General features: G+C 42.5%; 1 long non-coding RNA gene across 1 annotated transcript; it reads left to right on the plus strand.

Moving 5' to 3' along the window:
- The first annotated feature begins 1708 nt into the window (after nucleotides 1–1708).
- LOC116665871 lies at nucleotides 1709–16045 on the plus strand. The gene is made up of 3 exons (XR_004322622.1): nucleotides 1709–1845; nucleotides 6095–6100; nucleotides 16034–16045. It is a non-coding gene; the product is annotated as an uncharacterized LOC116665871 (long non-coding RNA).
- The last annotated feature ends 1264 nt before the right edge of the window (nucleotides 16046–17309 follow it).

Raw genomic sequence — 17309 nt, forward strand, 5'->3', positions numbered from 1 at the left:
CATCACCAACCGTCCCCTCCAAGATCCTTGAACCTTTCAGCTGTGGCTCCATTATCTGGATATTGAATCAGAGGAAAACTGTTAAATGAGCCTTTTCGAGGGAAGGAAACGTGGTTATATCTCTCAGGAAAAAAAACAGGATATATTGCATTTGATGAGGAGAGTGATCCATTTCACCTTGATAAAATGGAAACAGCAAATGAGAGTAAGTTGTTTCATTTAGCCTCTCCACCCTCCTCCTCAAATCGCCTTACTGCTGCCCAATCCGTGGTAATAACGTAAAGGATGCCACGTGGTTAACAGTGTTAAGGCTATAAATTACGTTTCGTAGAGTGTGGTTTCCCAACAAAGCCACTTGGCAAGGCACTCTGTGATTAATATCACACTAGGGAAGGCATGATGATGGTGGAAACAGAGAAGGAGGGGTGGCAGCAAATGAGACACAGGGACAAGGTGGCAGCAGCCTCCTCGGCACCCGACCTCAGACTTCATGATTGCTGGACGACACCTGCTTGGCTTATAAACAAACAAACCTGCCTTCAGGAAAGCATTAACCTCTGTCCCGTGTATCGTGGTTGACATGCATTATTTATCAGTGCCGTGTTCCATTATCACTAAATAGAGAATCAATAGATTAAAACATAAAAGACCAGAAATCACAATTGCCAAATAAAGGTAAATCTTCTACTGGGATTTACCACGAGGCCTAGCCACTGGGGCCACGCATTTGATTCTGGCTTCACCATTTGTCACTATCGATTTTGCCTCTGAGAGCGGACTAGCTCCCCTCCCTCACCCCACAGCTGCCGAGACAAAGAATGATTTATCCTCCCTTCCAATACAATTTGCAACTATCAGTCTCATTTGAATCCTTACCTCGAGAGTCTTTATTCTGATAGGAGAAACGATAAAGGAATTTGGGTTTTGTCTCAGAAGTTTGCCTATAATTACTTTTAGGATCAAATGGTTCCAAAAGCTGGAACAATGATTTTGAGGGCTGCAAAGCTTGGCCTTAGACAATAGGTCTGAAAACAGTTCACAACCAGCTGTGCCGGAAGCAGAGAAAGGAGAGTCTGCGATGGTCCGACTAAGAGAAGGAAAATGCTCTCACCTGGGTGGACCTAAGAGCTTTGCCTCTTTCCAAGGAGTTGCTGACTTATTACCTCCATGTGGTTTAACAGCCCGACCTTCCAGGTAGGAAAGACTATTCTTTGGCAAATAGCTTAATTATCCAATCTGTCTTTTATTTTGAAAATAAGGGAAAACAACCCAAACTAAGCAAGTCATAACTGGTGAGATAAAAAATATTTCTCCCACGTAATTCAACAAATGCCTGTAGAGCTTCTATCAAATACCATCACTAGACACTGGTGGGGATCCACGTTCACTCATCAAATATTTACTGGGTGCCCGCTCCTCGTTAGATAGTAGGCTCAGTACTGGAGACACAGTGATGAGTAAGACAATCCCTCTGTCTTAGTCCATTCAGCCTGCTGTGACAAAAATACCATGGTTTGGGAGGCTTATAAACAACAGAAATTTATTTCTCGTAACTCTGGAGGCTAGAAGTTCAAGATCGAGGCACCAGCAGATTCAGTGCCTGATAAGAGCCAGTGTCTTGGTTTTTAGACATCTGTTTTCTCATATCTTCACATGGCAGAAGGGAGGAGGGAGCTCACCAGAGTCTCTCTCTCTCTCTCTCTCTTTCTTATTTATTGACGTATAGTCAGTTTACAATGTTGTCAATTTCTGGCGTACAGCAGAATGTTTCAGTCATACATGAATATACATATATTTGTTTTCATATTGTTTTTCACCCTAAGCTACTACAAGACATCAAACATAGTTCTATTTTATATATAGTTTATCTGTTTTATATATACCAGTCAGTATCTGCAAATCTTGATCTCCCAATTTATCCCTTCCCCACTGATAACCGTAAGTTTGTTTTCTATGTCTGTGAGTCTGTTTCTGTTTTATATATAAGTTCATTTGTCTTTTTTTTTTAGATTCCACATATGAGTGATCTTATATGCTATTTTTCTTTCTCTTTCTGGTTTACTTCACTTAGATTGACAATCTCCAGGGCCATCCATGTTGCTGCAAATGGCATTATTTTATTATTTTTTATGGCTGAGTAGTATTCCATTGTATAAATATACCACAACTTCTTTATCCAGTCATCTGTTGATGGACATTTAGCTTGTTTCCATGTCTTAGCTATTGTAAATAGTGCTGCTATGAACATTGGGGTGCAGGTCTCTTTTTGAATTAAGGATTCCTCTCACCAGAGTCTCTGATAAGAGCACTAATCCCATTCATGAGGGCTTCACCCTCATGACCCACTCATTCCCAAAGGCCCTGCCTCCTTCATCGTCCACACTGAGGGTTAGGATTTCCACAAACGTAGTTTGAGGGGAGGGGAAACAAATATTAGGTCGACAGCACCTTCCCTTATAGAACTTACAGCCTGGCAAGGGAGACAGTCATTGAACAAATAATCACACAATTAAATAATTCACTGAAATTGTGGAAATCGGTGGAGACGTCCAGGTGCTATGAAAAAGTGATGCGGGTCTGGTCTGAGTGCTGGAGGAAGGCTTCCCTGAGTAAGTGATGTTTAAGCTGAGAACCAAAGTACTTAAGTAAGTAAGGATGGGGGCACACTGGGAGGTGGGAGGTAGTATGGTCTCTTTCTCCAAAATCTCCTCATAGAGCTGGAAGCCAGGGACATGGATAAGTAGTTCTGACCCTTAACTGACTGCTAAGTGCTGTATGAGAGATGTAATGTGCTTTCAGACTGTGGATGGATTCCTGCAGGGTGAGCCTTCCTGCGTCTGACACTGAACCCCTGGCTCCAGTGTAGGAAAGAGCAAAGATGAGCACGGTGACACCACGGAACAACAGCAAGAGAGAGAACTTCCTGGCCTGTCTGTTGATGTACTATCAGCGATCCATAAACAGAAAATAATGTGGTCATCTTTGTTATTATTTCCTGACTCAGTAAGTACTTCAGTTTTTTTTAATGAGGGGGTGGGTAATTAGGTTTATTTGTTTATTTATATTTGGAGGAAGTACTGGGGATTGAACCCCGGACCTCGTGAATGCCAGGCATGCGCTCTACCACGTGAGCTATCCCCTCCCCCAGTACTTCAGTTTTTAATCTCTCTTTTGACAGATAAAAGTGAGAACTTGGCAAAGATGCAACATTTTCTACACCTGTAAAATTAAAAATTCTCCTCCTTTAGCTCTAGTGCAGAAAAATGTGCATAGTGAATGTTATTAAAAAAAACACAGTGGTTTTATGAGGGATGCAACATCTGACTGAAAGTAGATTAAATATGTAAATTGATTCTGCAAACTTTTTGCTCATTCGTCCATTCAACAACAATTTAATGGGCATCTACTACATGCCTGGCAGCCAGGCCTTGTCCTCATGGAGCTAGCATTCCAGTTTTAGGTAGCTGTGAGTGCGATAAGAAAATAAAGTGGATTGAGGTAAGGGGAAAAATAGGAATGAAGATAAAGAACCTACTAGGATACACGGGTCGAGAAAGCCCCTCTGCAGGGCCAGCTTCATGAGTCCGTGACCAGTGTAACTGCACAAGTCAAGCTCAGCCTCTGCGTTTGGGGTTTCATCCTCTGCGGTCACCATCCTAATATTGTTAAGAACGTTGTTTCTGAGTTTGTGATTTGCCATTGCAGTCTGATGGGACAATCACCTGGACTCCTTGGGTTCCGGGCTGCCCACTTCCCCAGGCTCCCGGCAGCAACAGCCACCCTCTGCCCCAGTGGGAGCCTGAGGGCAGGCACAAGAGTCAGGGAGACACAAGGTGGGGGCTCCTATGAAGGTCCGCACTCAGTGCGTGTCCCAGGGACCCAAATGAGCATGACATTAAATGGCAAATAAAACACCCCATGACAGGCCCAGAAAGAACATGGAGAAGGGGGGAAAGCTTTTCTTCTTGTTTTTGAACAGGGGGCCCTGTCCCACATTTTTTTATGTTGCACTAGGCCTTGCAAATTAGGTAGCCGGCCCTGCCTTTCTGAAGAGAGACACTTGAGCAGAGACCTGAAAGGAGGGAAGGTGTGGGTGTCAGCACACCAAGCAGGAAGCTCTAAGTGCTAAGGCCCTCAGGCTGGAACAAGCTTGCCGAGGTGGCAGGAAGGCTGGCATGGCTGCAGCGTCGACAGCAAGTGGGAGGGTGGGAGGGTGAGCAGAGATGCAGCCAGGGGCCCAGGGTGTGAGGCTTTCTGGGTCACAAGAAGGAGGCTGCCTTCTGGACGGAAGCTGGGGGGGCATGTTAGGCAGGAAAATGATAGTCTGATTTAAGTTTTTAAAGGCTGTTTTTTTTGGGAGATGGTGAGATTAATCTTATTTTTACTTTATTAATATATTCACTCATTCCTATTCCATCTTGTCATCAAAGGGGTTGGGTGACCTTGAATGAGGACAGTGACAGAGGCATGAGCCTCAGCACCATGAAAAGGGAAGACACGGGTGGGGTGAGCCCCCATGCCTGAGACCCAGGGGCAGCTGGGGGGTGCGTGGAAGCAGGAAGGAGTGAGAATGAGTCCCAGGCTTGCATTCTCCTCTGTGGCGTGAGAAGCAAAGTCAAGTGCTAGAAGTGAAGGTGGCTGAGGGAGGGCGTCTGAGGAAGGAAGAGAGGTCTGGAACGTCTTTTGAGAGGAACAGGAGAAAGCTGCCTGGGGACAAGAGGAGAGGATTTCGGCAGCACAGATGGCCCAGCCCTGGTAAGAAACCCGTCTCCCTTCTGAAAGGAACCTCCTCACCTAAGTTCTCGACCCTGCTCTTTACCATTCCTGAAGGCTCTCCCACACTGAAGCCGCACTCCTTAAAAATGCACAGATATCCAATTTTTAAACCACAAGATGCCTTGTGATGCCCCCGTTCCAGTTATTTTCTTATGCCTGGTCTGCCATCTATATCTTTATTTAGTTGATTAAGTTTTTTTTAAGTGGAGGTACTGGGGATTGAACCCAGGACTTCGTGCATGCTAAGCACGTGCTCTACCACTGAGTTATTACCCTCTCCCCCATAGCTTTAAACCCACAGCACTTTCTTCAGCTGCTCTCCCCTGACTCATTCCTTCATTTCCTGCCATATGATTTTATTCCATCACATTATTGAAATTTCCCTTAAACATCACCTATGATTTTCACTCTATTCTTGTCTTAAGTAGTGTGTGTGTGTGCACTTAATCTGTGAAAGCTTCTTTTTTATTTTACCTCCACCTCTCACTTAAAACTCTTGTTCTTAACTTGCTGGACACTGATCTTCCATGACTATCTTCCTCCCTCTCTGATCACAGTAACCTTTACCTTCCCCGTAGCTCTCGGTAGCTCTCAGTCTCTCATCGTGGGCCCTGACTAAGACTCAGCTCCAGCTCACTGCTTGGCCCAGTCACCTCCTTAGGGAGCTCATCTCCTTTTCTGCCATCAGCCACCTCAATGAACAAGGCTTCTCAGCTTAATGATCAGCTCTTGGTGTACGATTCCTGAGCACACCTTTCATCCAAACTTCTCTCTCCCAGATTCTGTTGTCCTATTTCTAACCTAAAATTATCATCTCCAAAAATGTGCTTAAAAGTTTTTCTGCAAAACACCTTTCCAGGTTCCCCCAAAAATTAAAAATAGAATTAACATAAGATCCAGCAGTCCCTCTCCTGGGTAGATGTCCAAAAGAATTGCAAGCAGGAACTCAGAGAAATATTTGTATACCCCTGTTTATAGCAGCATTACTTACAATAGCCAAAAGGTAGAAGCAATCCACGTTGCTTCCCACTGATGGATGGATGAATGAATAATAAAATGTTCTTCAGCCTTAAAAAGGAAGGAACTATGACACATGCTACAACATGGATGAAACTTGAGGACATCATGCTAAGCGAAGTAAATCAATCATAAAAAGACATTAAAATAGTGTAAATCAATCATAAAAAGACATTAAAATAGTGTATGATTTCACTTATAGTAGGTACATAGAATAGTCGAATTCATAGAGACAGAAAGAAGAATGGTGGTGGACACTGGGGAGCAGAGAATGGGGAGTTAGTGTTTAACGGCTGCCGAGTTTCACGTTTGCAAGGTGGGAGAGTTCTGTGGAAAGATGGTGGTGATGCCAGCACAACAATGTGGGTGAACTTCATCCACTGAACGGTACACTTTCACAATAGTTTAAAAGGTAAAAATTTAATGGCATGTGTATTTCTCAATAATTAAAAAAAAATCTCTTTTCAGTTTCCAAACTTCTATTTCACTATTCTTGAAACCATCATGCTCCCAACTGTGGAGTTAATATTCACTGTGCCCTACCCTTACCCTCCACATACCATGATGTGTCTCATCAATTTCGTCCTTCAAGCACGTCACAACTCTTTCTTCATTCCTGTTGAATCATCTACCTAAGACGCAGATTTTGAAGTGATGTCAGAGGTCTAGCTTCCCCTTCCTCCTATGACTGGAATCCTCTCTAATGTCCTTGGCCAAGATGATTCAATCATTCATTCATTTATTAAGAATCTATTATGTAAACAGGAAATATAGTGCTGGGCAAAGAAGGCAAGGTTCCTGCTCTCACAAAGTGTGCACTGTAGTCAGGCAGGTAGACTACAAATATGTAAATAAATGAAATCATTTTAGATCCTGATTAACTGTTAGAGAAAAAAGCAAAGGACACTGTAATGTAGTAGAAAGTGATGGTGGAGGAGGCAGGATGGAATTCTTCTTTAGACTGAGTGGTGGGGAAGTCCTTTCTGAGAAAGTGACATTTCAGTACAGACCTGGAGAAGGAGACAACCAAGCTAAGGTGCAGGGGTAACCAGGCAGTGGACATCTGGTGTGAAGGCCCTTGGGCATGAACCTGGCTTGTTTGGGAAACCAAAGAAGGCTAGCGTGGCTCGAGTGCAGTAAGCTAAGAGGAGAACCATAAAAGATGAGTTTGGAGAGGCCACTGAGGCCAGACCACGTGGAGCTTTTAAGGTTCGGGAAAGGAGTTGGAGCTTTATTCTAAGTTCAAGGTGAAGCCATAGGAAGGTTAAGGCAGTGATGTGATTTGTTTTGCTTTTTTAAAAATAAGATCCCCCTGGCTACTTATGAGAGGGAGAGTAATTAGGAGGCTGTTGCAAGAGTCCAGCCGGCAGATGACGGTGGCCTGGACTGGGTGAGAGCAGTGGAGGTGGAGGAAAGTGGACAAATAACTGTTCAAAATATTTGGGAGATAGGGGGAGGGTCTCGCTCAGCAGGAGAACACATGCTTAGCATGCATGAGGTCCTGGGATCAATTCCCAGCACCTCCATTAAAAAAATTAATATAAATAAAGAAACCTAAGTACCACCCATCCTCCCCAAAATAAACAAAAAACAAAATATTTGGGAGACAGACAGGATAGGATGTGTTGATGAATTAGATGCGGGGATAAAGGAAAGGGAAGAACTAAGGATGACCCCTAGGTTTTGGTTCAAGCAATGGGTGGACAGCGATGTCATTTCATGAGGTGGGGAAGTCAGGTGGGATAGGTTGGTGGCTGGAGAAAATCAAATATCTGCTTGCATGTTCCTAGTAATGGGACAGTCCCTGTGGGAACAGGCTCTCATGCTGCCGATATTAGAAAAGTCTTCTATTGAGTCCAAATGTTTCCCTGCAAATTCCCTCATTTATCCTAATTCTTCAAGTTTTCTCTGAGCGAAATATCCCTAATTTACTCAATTCTTTACTTATTCCTGGACCACTGCAGATTCAAACTAGTCTTCTTTTTACCCCATACCAGTCTATCAGGCAAAATGCAGCTAGATCCACCTTCTGCCTGTACCAGCTATCAGCCACTTAGGGCCGGGCACTGTCCTGGGAAAAACATATGTCATAGGTGCTAAGATTAGATGTCTCTGTCTCAGTTTTGCTAAGGCAAGAAGACAAGAGGTGCTGTATCATAAAAAACACTACCACACAGAAATTTCATAGTTAGCAGCTGAGAAGATCCTTAAACCCTCTGCCCACGTCTTTCATCCATAAGACTTGAGAATGGAGATTGAGAGATTTGTGCAAAGGACAACGTGTGACGTGGCTATGAGCCCTGTTCCTCCCGAGGGTCAGGGGAGGGCTGCTTTCCCTTTCACTTCAGGTGCAGAGGAAAGGGCTTCAGGGGATCATTTGGCGAGTTTGACGTGGGAACAGCAGGGCTAGGGGGGCGCTGGAGACTGGTGACTGACTCCTGCCTAGAAAGTCTAAAAGGTAAAGGTGGGCTGGCTGGTGGCTCTGATGGCCAAGATGCAGGAGCAGTGGCTTCACTGGCAGCCCGTCTAAGCGGAGTGTGTGGGGGCCAAGAACGTGCGGCTATTTCTCCCAGAACGCAGGTGGAGCACGTGGGGATGGGGGCTGGCTTGGAGCCAGTTTGAGTTCTGCCCAAGAGAACCACCTGGAGGTCTGTGTGGACAGGGCTGCTAGGGAACGGGGGCTGAGGAAGGTGTCATTCAGAGGAAACTGCATCCCCTGTGTCACAGGAGCTGCAGTTGAACCCTCCCAATGAAGCCTCCCCAGAACCTACAGAAAGGCCCAGAAGAGAGTCAGCTTTAAAACAGGTCCCCAAAGACTGAAGCCATATTCACTTGGTAGTACTAGTCAAATAAGATTTCCCCTGCTTCCTTTAGCTGTTATCCCCTGTCCCTCTTCAAGGACAGAGAGGCCAGAAATCACCCTTAGCTATAAGGGTGAGGAGGAGTCAAAGCAGTAGGGGAGCAAAAGAGAAACTACACCCCTCCCTCTCCTCCTGCAGAAGGACCTGGCTGCAAAACAGGAGGAGGTTCACCTTTGAAATTCTGATTATGACAGGGACCTGCACACTATTAATTACAGAGTTCAAACTGTGATTATGATTGAAAGAGACTCTAAGGCTGAGCAAGGGAAGAACCTGCCCCATTTTAAAGACACAGTTGAAGTTCAAAATCTCTTTCACATGACATTTAAAGAGCCCCCTCTCCCCACATTCAACATTCTGGTTACACACAAATGAAAGAAGCTTTCACTTTGTCACTCTCTTGCTTTAAGAACTTCCCTCAATGCTTTTACCTTTGAGATTAAATCCAAACTCCTAAGCATAGAGTTTGATGTCCTTTATTACCTGATCAAATATACATTTTTCAACTAAACCTCCCACAATTCCAAACAGAACAGTTGACTTCAGTCCTGTGTTCTTCAGTGCTTTGTAAGAACAGCTAATATTTATTGGATGTTCATTATGCTAAGCATTATAGCATTTAATCCTCACAACCTTTTGAAATAGGTATTATTACTATTAACCCCATTTTACAGATGAAGAATCCGAAAGGCGTAATAAATGGTGAGAATCTGAAAGGAGTAATAAATGGTGAGATTGTAATTGGGACCCAGGCAGCCTGACTCCAGAGCCCACGATGCTTACAGCTAAGGACACTGCTTCCTCTATGTCCATATATTCCTTGCCCTCAGCCTACTTCTGGCACATCCCCTGCCCTCCTCTCCTCTGGCTTATGGCATCCCAGGTATCTTTCAAATCCCAGCTCAAACTCCTCCTTTCCTGTGAAGCCCTCCCTAATTATCTTTCAGTTATCTCTATCTTCTGAACTCCCAAAACATTCAATCCATGTCAAGGACTTTAAAGCTTGAACTCCTGCTGTTTGTTTCTCTATTATCGTTTTGGACATATCATGTGGGTAAGTCATTGTAAGCTCCTTCAGGGATAAGCCCTGTTCCATGCTGATCTTGTGTTCACCAGGGCAGTGGGTCTCCAGCTTCAGTACAGAAAGAGAGCAATGAACAGTTCACAGGCTAAGAAATGTAGATGATACTTAAATGCACAAAGAGATGTTGGACCTCATTATAATAAGAAACTTGCCAAGTCTCACTGAGTTCCTATTGATCACTTGTCAGATCGACAGAAATCCCAAAGTGTGACAACATATTCTGATGTCAAGGCTGTGGGGAAACAGGACCTCTCATACATGGCTAACAGGAGGGCGAAATGATCCAACTCTCACAGAAGGGAATTTGACAGTCTAGCAATATCACATGCACATTCCCTTTGACCCAGTAATCCCACGTTTGTGAATTTATCCTAAAGATACACTGGCACAAATCTGAAATGCTGTATGTTCAACGCTTTTCTTTGCAGTACTGTCTGTAAAAGTAAAAGACCAGAGAAAAACCAATGTCAATCAGTAGAGGCCTGGTTGAATAACTATGGTGCATTCACATAAAAGAGTTCCGTGCAGGAACAAGGAAGAATTGCTAGACTGCTTTGGATGAGCTCCAGGATCTGTTGTTAAGTGAACAAAGGGAAGAAAAATGTGTACCTTACGCTACCGTTTGTGTAAGAAAGGTAGGAATATGACTATTTATATATTTGATTATTCTTAAAAAGGAAACACTGTTAAGAATGAACTAAAAACTAAAAAATTGCGTGATGGGGAGAAATCAGTAGGGCGGAAATTGGAATGAAGGTAGATCTCCCTGAATGAACCTTGCTTTATGGGTTTGACCTTGGAACCAAGTATTTTACATCATTCCAAAACAAAAGTAAACCAAAAGAAAATGTTAGAAACAAACTGAAACATGTATTACATATATATTGGAATTGAACAATAGGTTTCTCACTGTTTGAATGGGACTGCAGATAAGCAAGAGGAAGCCAGAATGATCCACAAGGTAATAAATTAGATTTGGAGGCATTAATGTAAACTCATGCTTAGCTTAATATACAAAATGATTACACATAGAAATAATTATAGATACGTGTATTTACACTGGTTAGTATACATCCATATATCTCCTTGGTCTGTCAACTGAGAGGGCTTAGAAGCAATTAACACCCCAATAGCAACAAGACAGCTAACACCCAGATCTTGGTTTCTAATACTATTCCCTAACAGAAGGGACCAGAGCTCCTTGGGGAAATGGCCAATTCTAGGACTAGGGTAGGAAACACACAAGATAATCCTGGAGCATTTTGTAGTGTCAGAAAGTAAGGAAGTGCTCAAAAAAATTATAGGGAAGTATGTGAAAGGAACACAAAAGCCAACTGAAGAGCTCCCGATGGCCAAAATGGGACCAATCTGAGCAACAAAATAAATAGTTGTAACAAAGTATAAAATAAATATCTATGCATCTATATGAAATTAATCAGTTAATTATGAAAAAAACAGGGGAGATAAATCTCCCATAGAAAAGAATTCCGGGGTAAGGGTATAGTTCAGTGGTAGGTCATATGCCTGGCATGCCTGGGTTCAATCCCCAGTACTTCCATTAAAAAAAAATTCCAAATAATTTATGTAGATATCCAACCTCAGGGATATGGAGCATAACTCCCCACTCCTTAAGTAGGGGCTTCGAGTAGTGACTTCCTTCCAAGGAGTAGAGTGTGGAAAGGGAGAAAAAGAGAGTAGCTTTACGGTAGAAAAACCTGACAAAAACTACCTCAGCCAGGTGATCTATGTTAAGATCTAGTCATGTTGGCATATGTATCCTTGACATGATGCAAAGAAAACAGCACTTTATCTCTGTGATCTTCCTCCCCAAAACACATAATTTAGTCTCATTATGAGAAAATATCAGAGAAATTCCAATTGAGGGACATTCTACAAAACGCTTGACCAAGTACTCCTCAAAACCGTCCAGATCATCAAAAACAAAGAAAACCCAAGTCACAGCCAAGAAAAGCCTACGGAGACATGGTGACTAAATGTAATGGGAAATCCTGGATGAGATCCTAGAACAGAAAAAGGACATTAGGTTAAAAACTAATGAAGTTTAAATAAAGTGTGAACTTGAGCAAGGTATCACTAAAGGTTCATTAATTGTGACAGGTGTACCATATTAATGTAAAGTGTTCATAGTAGGGGAAGGTGGATGTGGGGACACATGGGAACTCTGCCCAGGACTGATGAGCCACCAGCACACTTGGACCCAGATTCTAAAATACCCTTTCCCAAAAAAAGGAATCACGATTTCTTGGGGAAATGGCTAACTGCAGTTCTGAGGTAGATGAGCCTGGTGCATCCTGTTAGAAAGCAAGGAAATAATGGAGACTATGGGGTCATGTCAAAAAAAAAAAAAAAAAAAACCATCAATACAAGACCCAACTTGAAGTGGTTCCCACTGGCCAAAGATAGAACAGTTTGAACATGAAAAAGAGTAATAACTACAATGAATTAAAACAAATAAAACATTATATTGTACAACACAGGGACTATAGTTAATATTTTATAATAACTATGAATGGAGTATAACCTTTAAAAATTGTGAGTCATTATATCATACACCTGTAATATATATTTATAGCAACTATACTTCAATTAGAAAGTGAATGAAAAATAAAGAAATAAATAAAACACATCAAATATATGAAAATCTATGAGCCCACAATATCCCTTCCCCCACCAACAACCAACCAAGAAATAAAACTTCACTGGTCACCTTTTGGGAATACTAGGGTATCAATCATTCTGATAATATAAAAATGATAAATAAAAGGAAAGAATAAAGTTTTTATCTTGCCTTTCCTGTACAGACTGTATTTCTTCATAACCAAATAGCTTTTTTGTGAGGGAAATTTCTTCTGTGCAGAAGAATCACAGCTAATACATGCAGGAGGAAAGACAGAACTAAAGAAAATCACCATTTTGTAACCTCTAATGAAATAGTAGAACCAGGCAATGATCAAATTGGTTGCTAAAACCATTGAATAAAACGTTGATGCAGAACTTTAAAACAGATGGACCAGACTGACAACACTTAAACCCACTGAGCAATGTTAACTGAAAGTGAAATAGCTGGCTACAATGTTTTTCACCTGTGGAACATTCTTACCGAAAAATACTGAATCTAATCAAGCTTCTAACCATCAGCTTATAGAAAATAAGAGATGGGTGGAACATAACAAAAACAGCGCCAGAAGGATACACTCAGTCAGACCCAGAATGTTGGAAATTCTACAGAACAAATGATACAGTCTTCTCAACAAATAAATAGCATTAAAATAATGGGAAAGGACTGTTACAAATTAAGAGACATAGCAACCAAACACAATGTGTAGATCTCACTGGATCCTGATTCGAAGGAGCCAAATGTGAATTTTTTTAAAAAAGACATTTTTGAGACTACTTTGGAAAACTGAACATGGACTGGGAACTTGATAATATTAAGAAATTATAGTTAATGTTGCTGAGTGCAATGATAGAATGGAGGTTATGTTTCAAAAAAAATTAAAAGTCCTCTACTGTATAGTATAGGGAACTATATTCAATTTCTTATAATGAAATGTAATGGAAAAGAAACTGAAAAAAATATATATGTATGTATGTATATGTATAACTGAATTGCTTTGCTGTATACCTGAAACTGACATTGTAAATTGTCTACACTTCAATAAAAAAATTAGGAAAAAATAATTAAAAAATAATTAAAAGTCTTTGTCTCTTAGAGGAACATACTGGTGAACAAATAAGATGTGTAGGATTCACGTTCAAGTATTCCACCGCACTTCCTCCAAAAAAGTGGACAGAATTGAAACAAAAATCCAGAATGTTGAGTTATTGAATCCAGTGGTGGGTGGATACATGGAGTTCACTATACTGTTCTCTCTAAATCTGTGTATATTTAAAGATGTTGATGATAAATAGTTTTAAAATCTTTTTTAATTAAAAAAAAGGGTGCGTGTTTGGGGGCACCAAGAGGATTTTGATTCTAGATTGGGGGTATTTTAAACAAGCAGCCTAGGTGATTCTGACCCATCAAGTCCAGGACCAAATTGAGGGAATCTGCTTTAACGTCACACTGCTCTAGGTAATAAACCCTCCATAGGTATTTATTGATATATTGATTTTGATCAGAAATTGAAGTTGGGAAATTCTTTCCATATGGAAAAAAATACAGGAAAGAACAAATGCAATAAGAACTCGTAAAGAGAAGTATTTCATGGGCCTGACCAAGGATGCCCACCTCCTAGGGTTGTAGTCTGTCACATCTTTGTCGGAGCCCATTTTATAACAGGGTGTTTGTTCTGGATTCTCCCAACTCATTAATAGAAGGATCAGCTGGATTCCAAAGACTTCCTAAATGGGTGCCACCTCTGTAATTCTCTTTCCTCCAGCTGCTGGGCTGTGCAAGCGCCGAGTTTGGGCTGATTTGTTACAGGGTCCGGCAGTCTCCCTTTCTCTCCTCCCCAGACGCCAAGAAAAAGCATGTTTTCTGAGGCTTATGAGCCTTCCATCCTCTCAATTTGCGTAGACGCACATTTTAGCTCATGTACCGACAGCAGTAAAAGAAGAAATCATCAGAGCCTGTGCTTCTGTGCAGCAGTCCCCCAAGATCTCTAAGAAAGCAGGTCTGTTTAGGTAGACCAGAAGCGAGAATCCTCCCGGGGCACCTGAGCTACTGAGTAATTGGGCTGCAGCTGCTTTTCCTCCTCCTGCACTCATTCCTGGTTCAGCTCGCCGACAACAGGGATTTACCAGTTAATTGGCTGTTTCTCTGATTGTCATTCACTTGGGCGCTCTTCCCTATTCTTTGTTGCTACAAAACGCTTCTTTTAAAATGATTTGCTTTCCTTTGGCTCCAGAAGAAAAATGAGCAACACTGAAATCTTTGGGGTTTGTTAAAGAGAGGCAAATCTACCTGGGGAGATGGTGTGTGTTGTGGGATTCGGGGTGCTGCTGTGAACAGGGAGCGGAGTGGGGCTGGGAGGGGCGGCCTGGGTTATACATTATATAAAGGAGCTGGACGAGTTTCACTTCTCAGAACCAGTAGGGCAGGTTGGGTTTCTTTTTATTTCTCACCACTCAGTCGAACACAGGAAACTTTCAGCTTCATCAGGTGAATGGTTTACCTGGAATTGTTGGGAAAGGTTAGCAGCTGGGGCTTAGTTTCCAGCCCTCTTCATCCTCTCAGTTCGGTGCTGGACCCCAAAACAGAGGCAAGGCAAAAGAACTGAGCGGACATTGAGGTGGGGAGGGTGTTCACTAGCTATCGGTTCAGCTTTAGACCTAGGTTACCAATGGTTTTCTGACATTGAGTTTGTGCCTCTGCCTGCCACAGGTTACGTCATGGTATTGGGCTTTGGTGGTCACCCCATCTCCTCTCATTGCTTAGTGCCAAGCTGCTGGACTTCCTGCCAAACTGACCCAGAGCCTCCCTCCCTTACCTCTTCAGTGGAAAGTTCCGAAGTGATTCTGAGTGTGCCTCTTTGGAGTGCTTTGCAATTTTTTTTTTAATGGGAGTTTTGCCATGCAGGAATCCTAATTGGTTCCTCAGAGATGAGATGATTCTTTTGGCTCCCACAACCTCTAGATTTCTGCAAACCATTCTCTGTTTACCAAATGAACACAGCCATCCAGGAGCCAAGAAGAAATCTGTTCCAAGCCCTTTCTACTTAAAGAAGAAATGACCGCTATATGCTGTAAATCGAAAGGGATGTCTGGGAGTTGAATTCCAATAAGAACCTCTTTTAACTCAGAAATTCATCCGAGCGATAGGTGAGATCAAGTGGATTAGAGCAAATACCTTGCAAGTGCGGAGTAGGTGCCCTGCAACTCAGTGGCCTTTTTCCCTCCCTGCATTGCCCAGAATAGGGGAACGGGGTATTTAAATAACCAATGCCCAGACAGCTCCCCAGATCAATTAAATCTCTATCTCTGGGGAGGGTTTTCTTTTTGTTTTTGTTTTTGTTTTTTTGGTTTGCTTTTGTTTTTGCTTTAACCCCCCAGGTGATTCCAAAGGGCTATAGGGTCAAGACCCACCACTCTAGTAAAAAGACCAGTGGGCTGGGTTATTACAAATGACTCTATTCTGAGATTATTTGAGCCCTAAAAGTCTATGATTCTCTTTCAACTGGTCTCTCTCCTGGAAACAAAGAGCATACAAGGGCTAGCTGTTTTTCCATACCACCTGGACCGTCTCTAAAGGTGCCTACAGTGTAAAAAGACCTAATTGGGTCAGTGTGCTGGTGAGTCCAAATTGGCTTACCAGGCTTAAGTAAACAGGTAGTGTGGTTTACAAAGGAAAAATACAAGCTACTGGTGTTTCTGATACATTGGGGCCTACCAGCTAGTTTCAAGCGAGTCGTGGAATTTTTCTTAATGCATATTTAAGTCCTCTAGCTGTGCTAGTTTCCAGTTCCCTCGATAAATTCGGTTAATTGGAAATACACCCTTCTTAAGAATGGCTTTAAAATAAAAATGGGGTCCCCCTCCCCCACTGGTGGAAATTTAGATACTTAAAAAACTAAGGAGATTATGTTATCCAAAATATGCATTTTTGTCTGGTCTGGACTTTAATTAGATATTACTGTAGTTGCCTAAATGAATAGAGAGAGGCTTTAACTCTTGAACTTAAGGCACAATTAGTCGGGCATAGAAAGAACTCTAAAGGGATACTAATTGCTTTTAAAAAGAGAAATTGAATTGAACCAGAGAAGCAGAAAATTACCTTTGTGGAGAATCATCTTGGTTGTTTAAGAAAGGGAGGCCTTGTTGAAATTGGAACAGCTAAATGAGCGTGGCTGGGAGGAGGTCCTTACCACTTTCCCAGCCAGACATGAATCCCAAAGGCAGACACTGGAAGCTCGAATGCCACCCAGTTAAGGCATTAACATCCTGTCTTTCTGGACTCTGTAACCAGAGTGCTTTTCCAGAACCCGTGCCAGCGATTATTTCGGCATCTTCCAGCAAGGATTCCCAATGTTATTTGTAAATGTTATCTCCAAGGGTGTGTCGTAAAACTGCCTCCGTGAAGGTAATTTAAATTCAGTTTAATTTCTAAAATGAACCTTCGGGGCAGAGGTGAGGTGGCACTCCTCTCTGTGAACTCTGCAGCCCTTCAGGGTGCTTTACCTGGAGGATGAGTTCAACGTGTGTAGAAACTTGCACCCAGAGCTCTGTGAGTCTGGCAAACTCACACTCAGCGTGGTGCGTCACAGCTACAGAAACGCCGGGAACCACTGACCTGGAGATGAACCCAGAGATGCTCTTTCCAGGAGGAGGCACTCAGAAAATCCACCCCTCTTGCCCCCAGAAAATCTTCCAGGGGGCTGAGGGTGTGTGTGGCTTATTCAGTACCACATGCAAATGGTCCTTGGCTTTTCCCTCACATTTGTTATTTTAGCTGAGCGCACGAAATAACAACATTTGGAAATATTTATTTAATAAAATCCGGTGGTGACCGCTGGACACTTGTCTGTCCCCATCTTCCCCCACCTCTCATCAGCACATGCACAGCCCACCAGTCCTTCCCTAACCAATGTCCTCTCTAGGGCTTCTCTTCC

The sequence above is a fragment of the Camelus ferus genome, chromosome 9 (genome assembly GCF_009834535.1).
Source record: "Camelus ferus isolate YT-003-E chromosome 9, BCGSAC_Cfer_1.0, whole genome shotgun sequence".
In the NCBI taxonomy this organism is placed as follows: Eukaryota; Metazoa; Chordata; class Mammalia; order Artiodactyla; family Camelidae; genus Camelus; species Camelus ferus.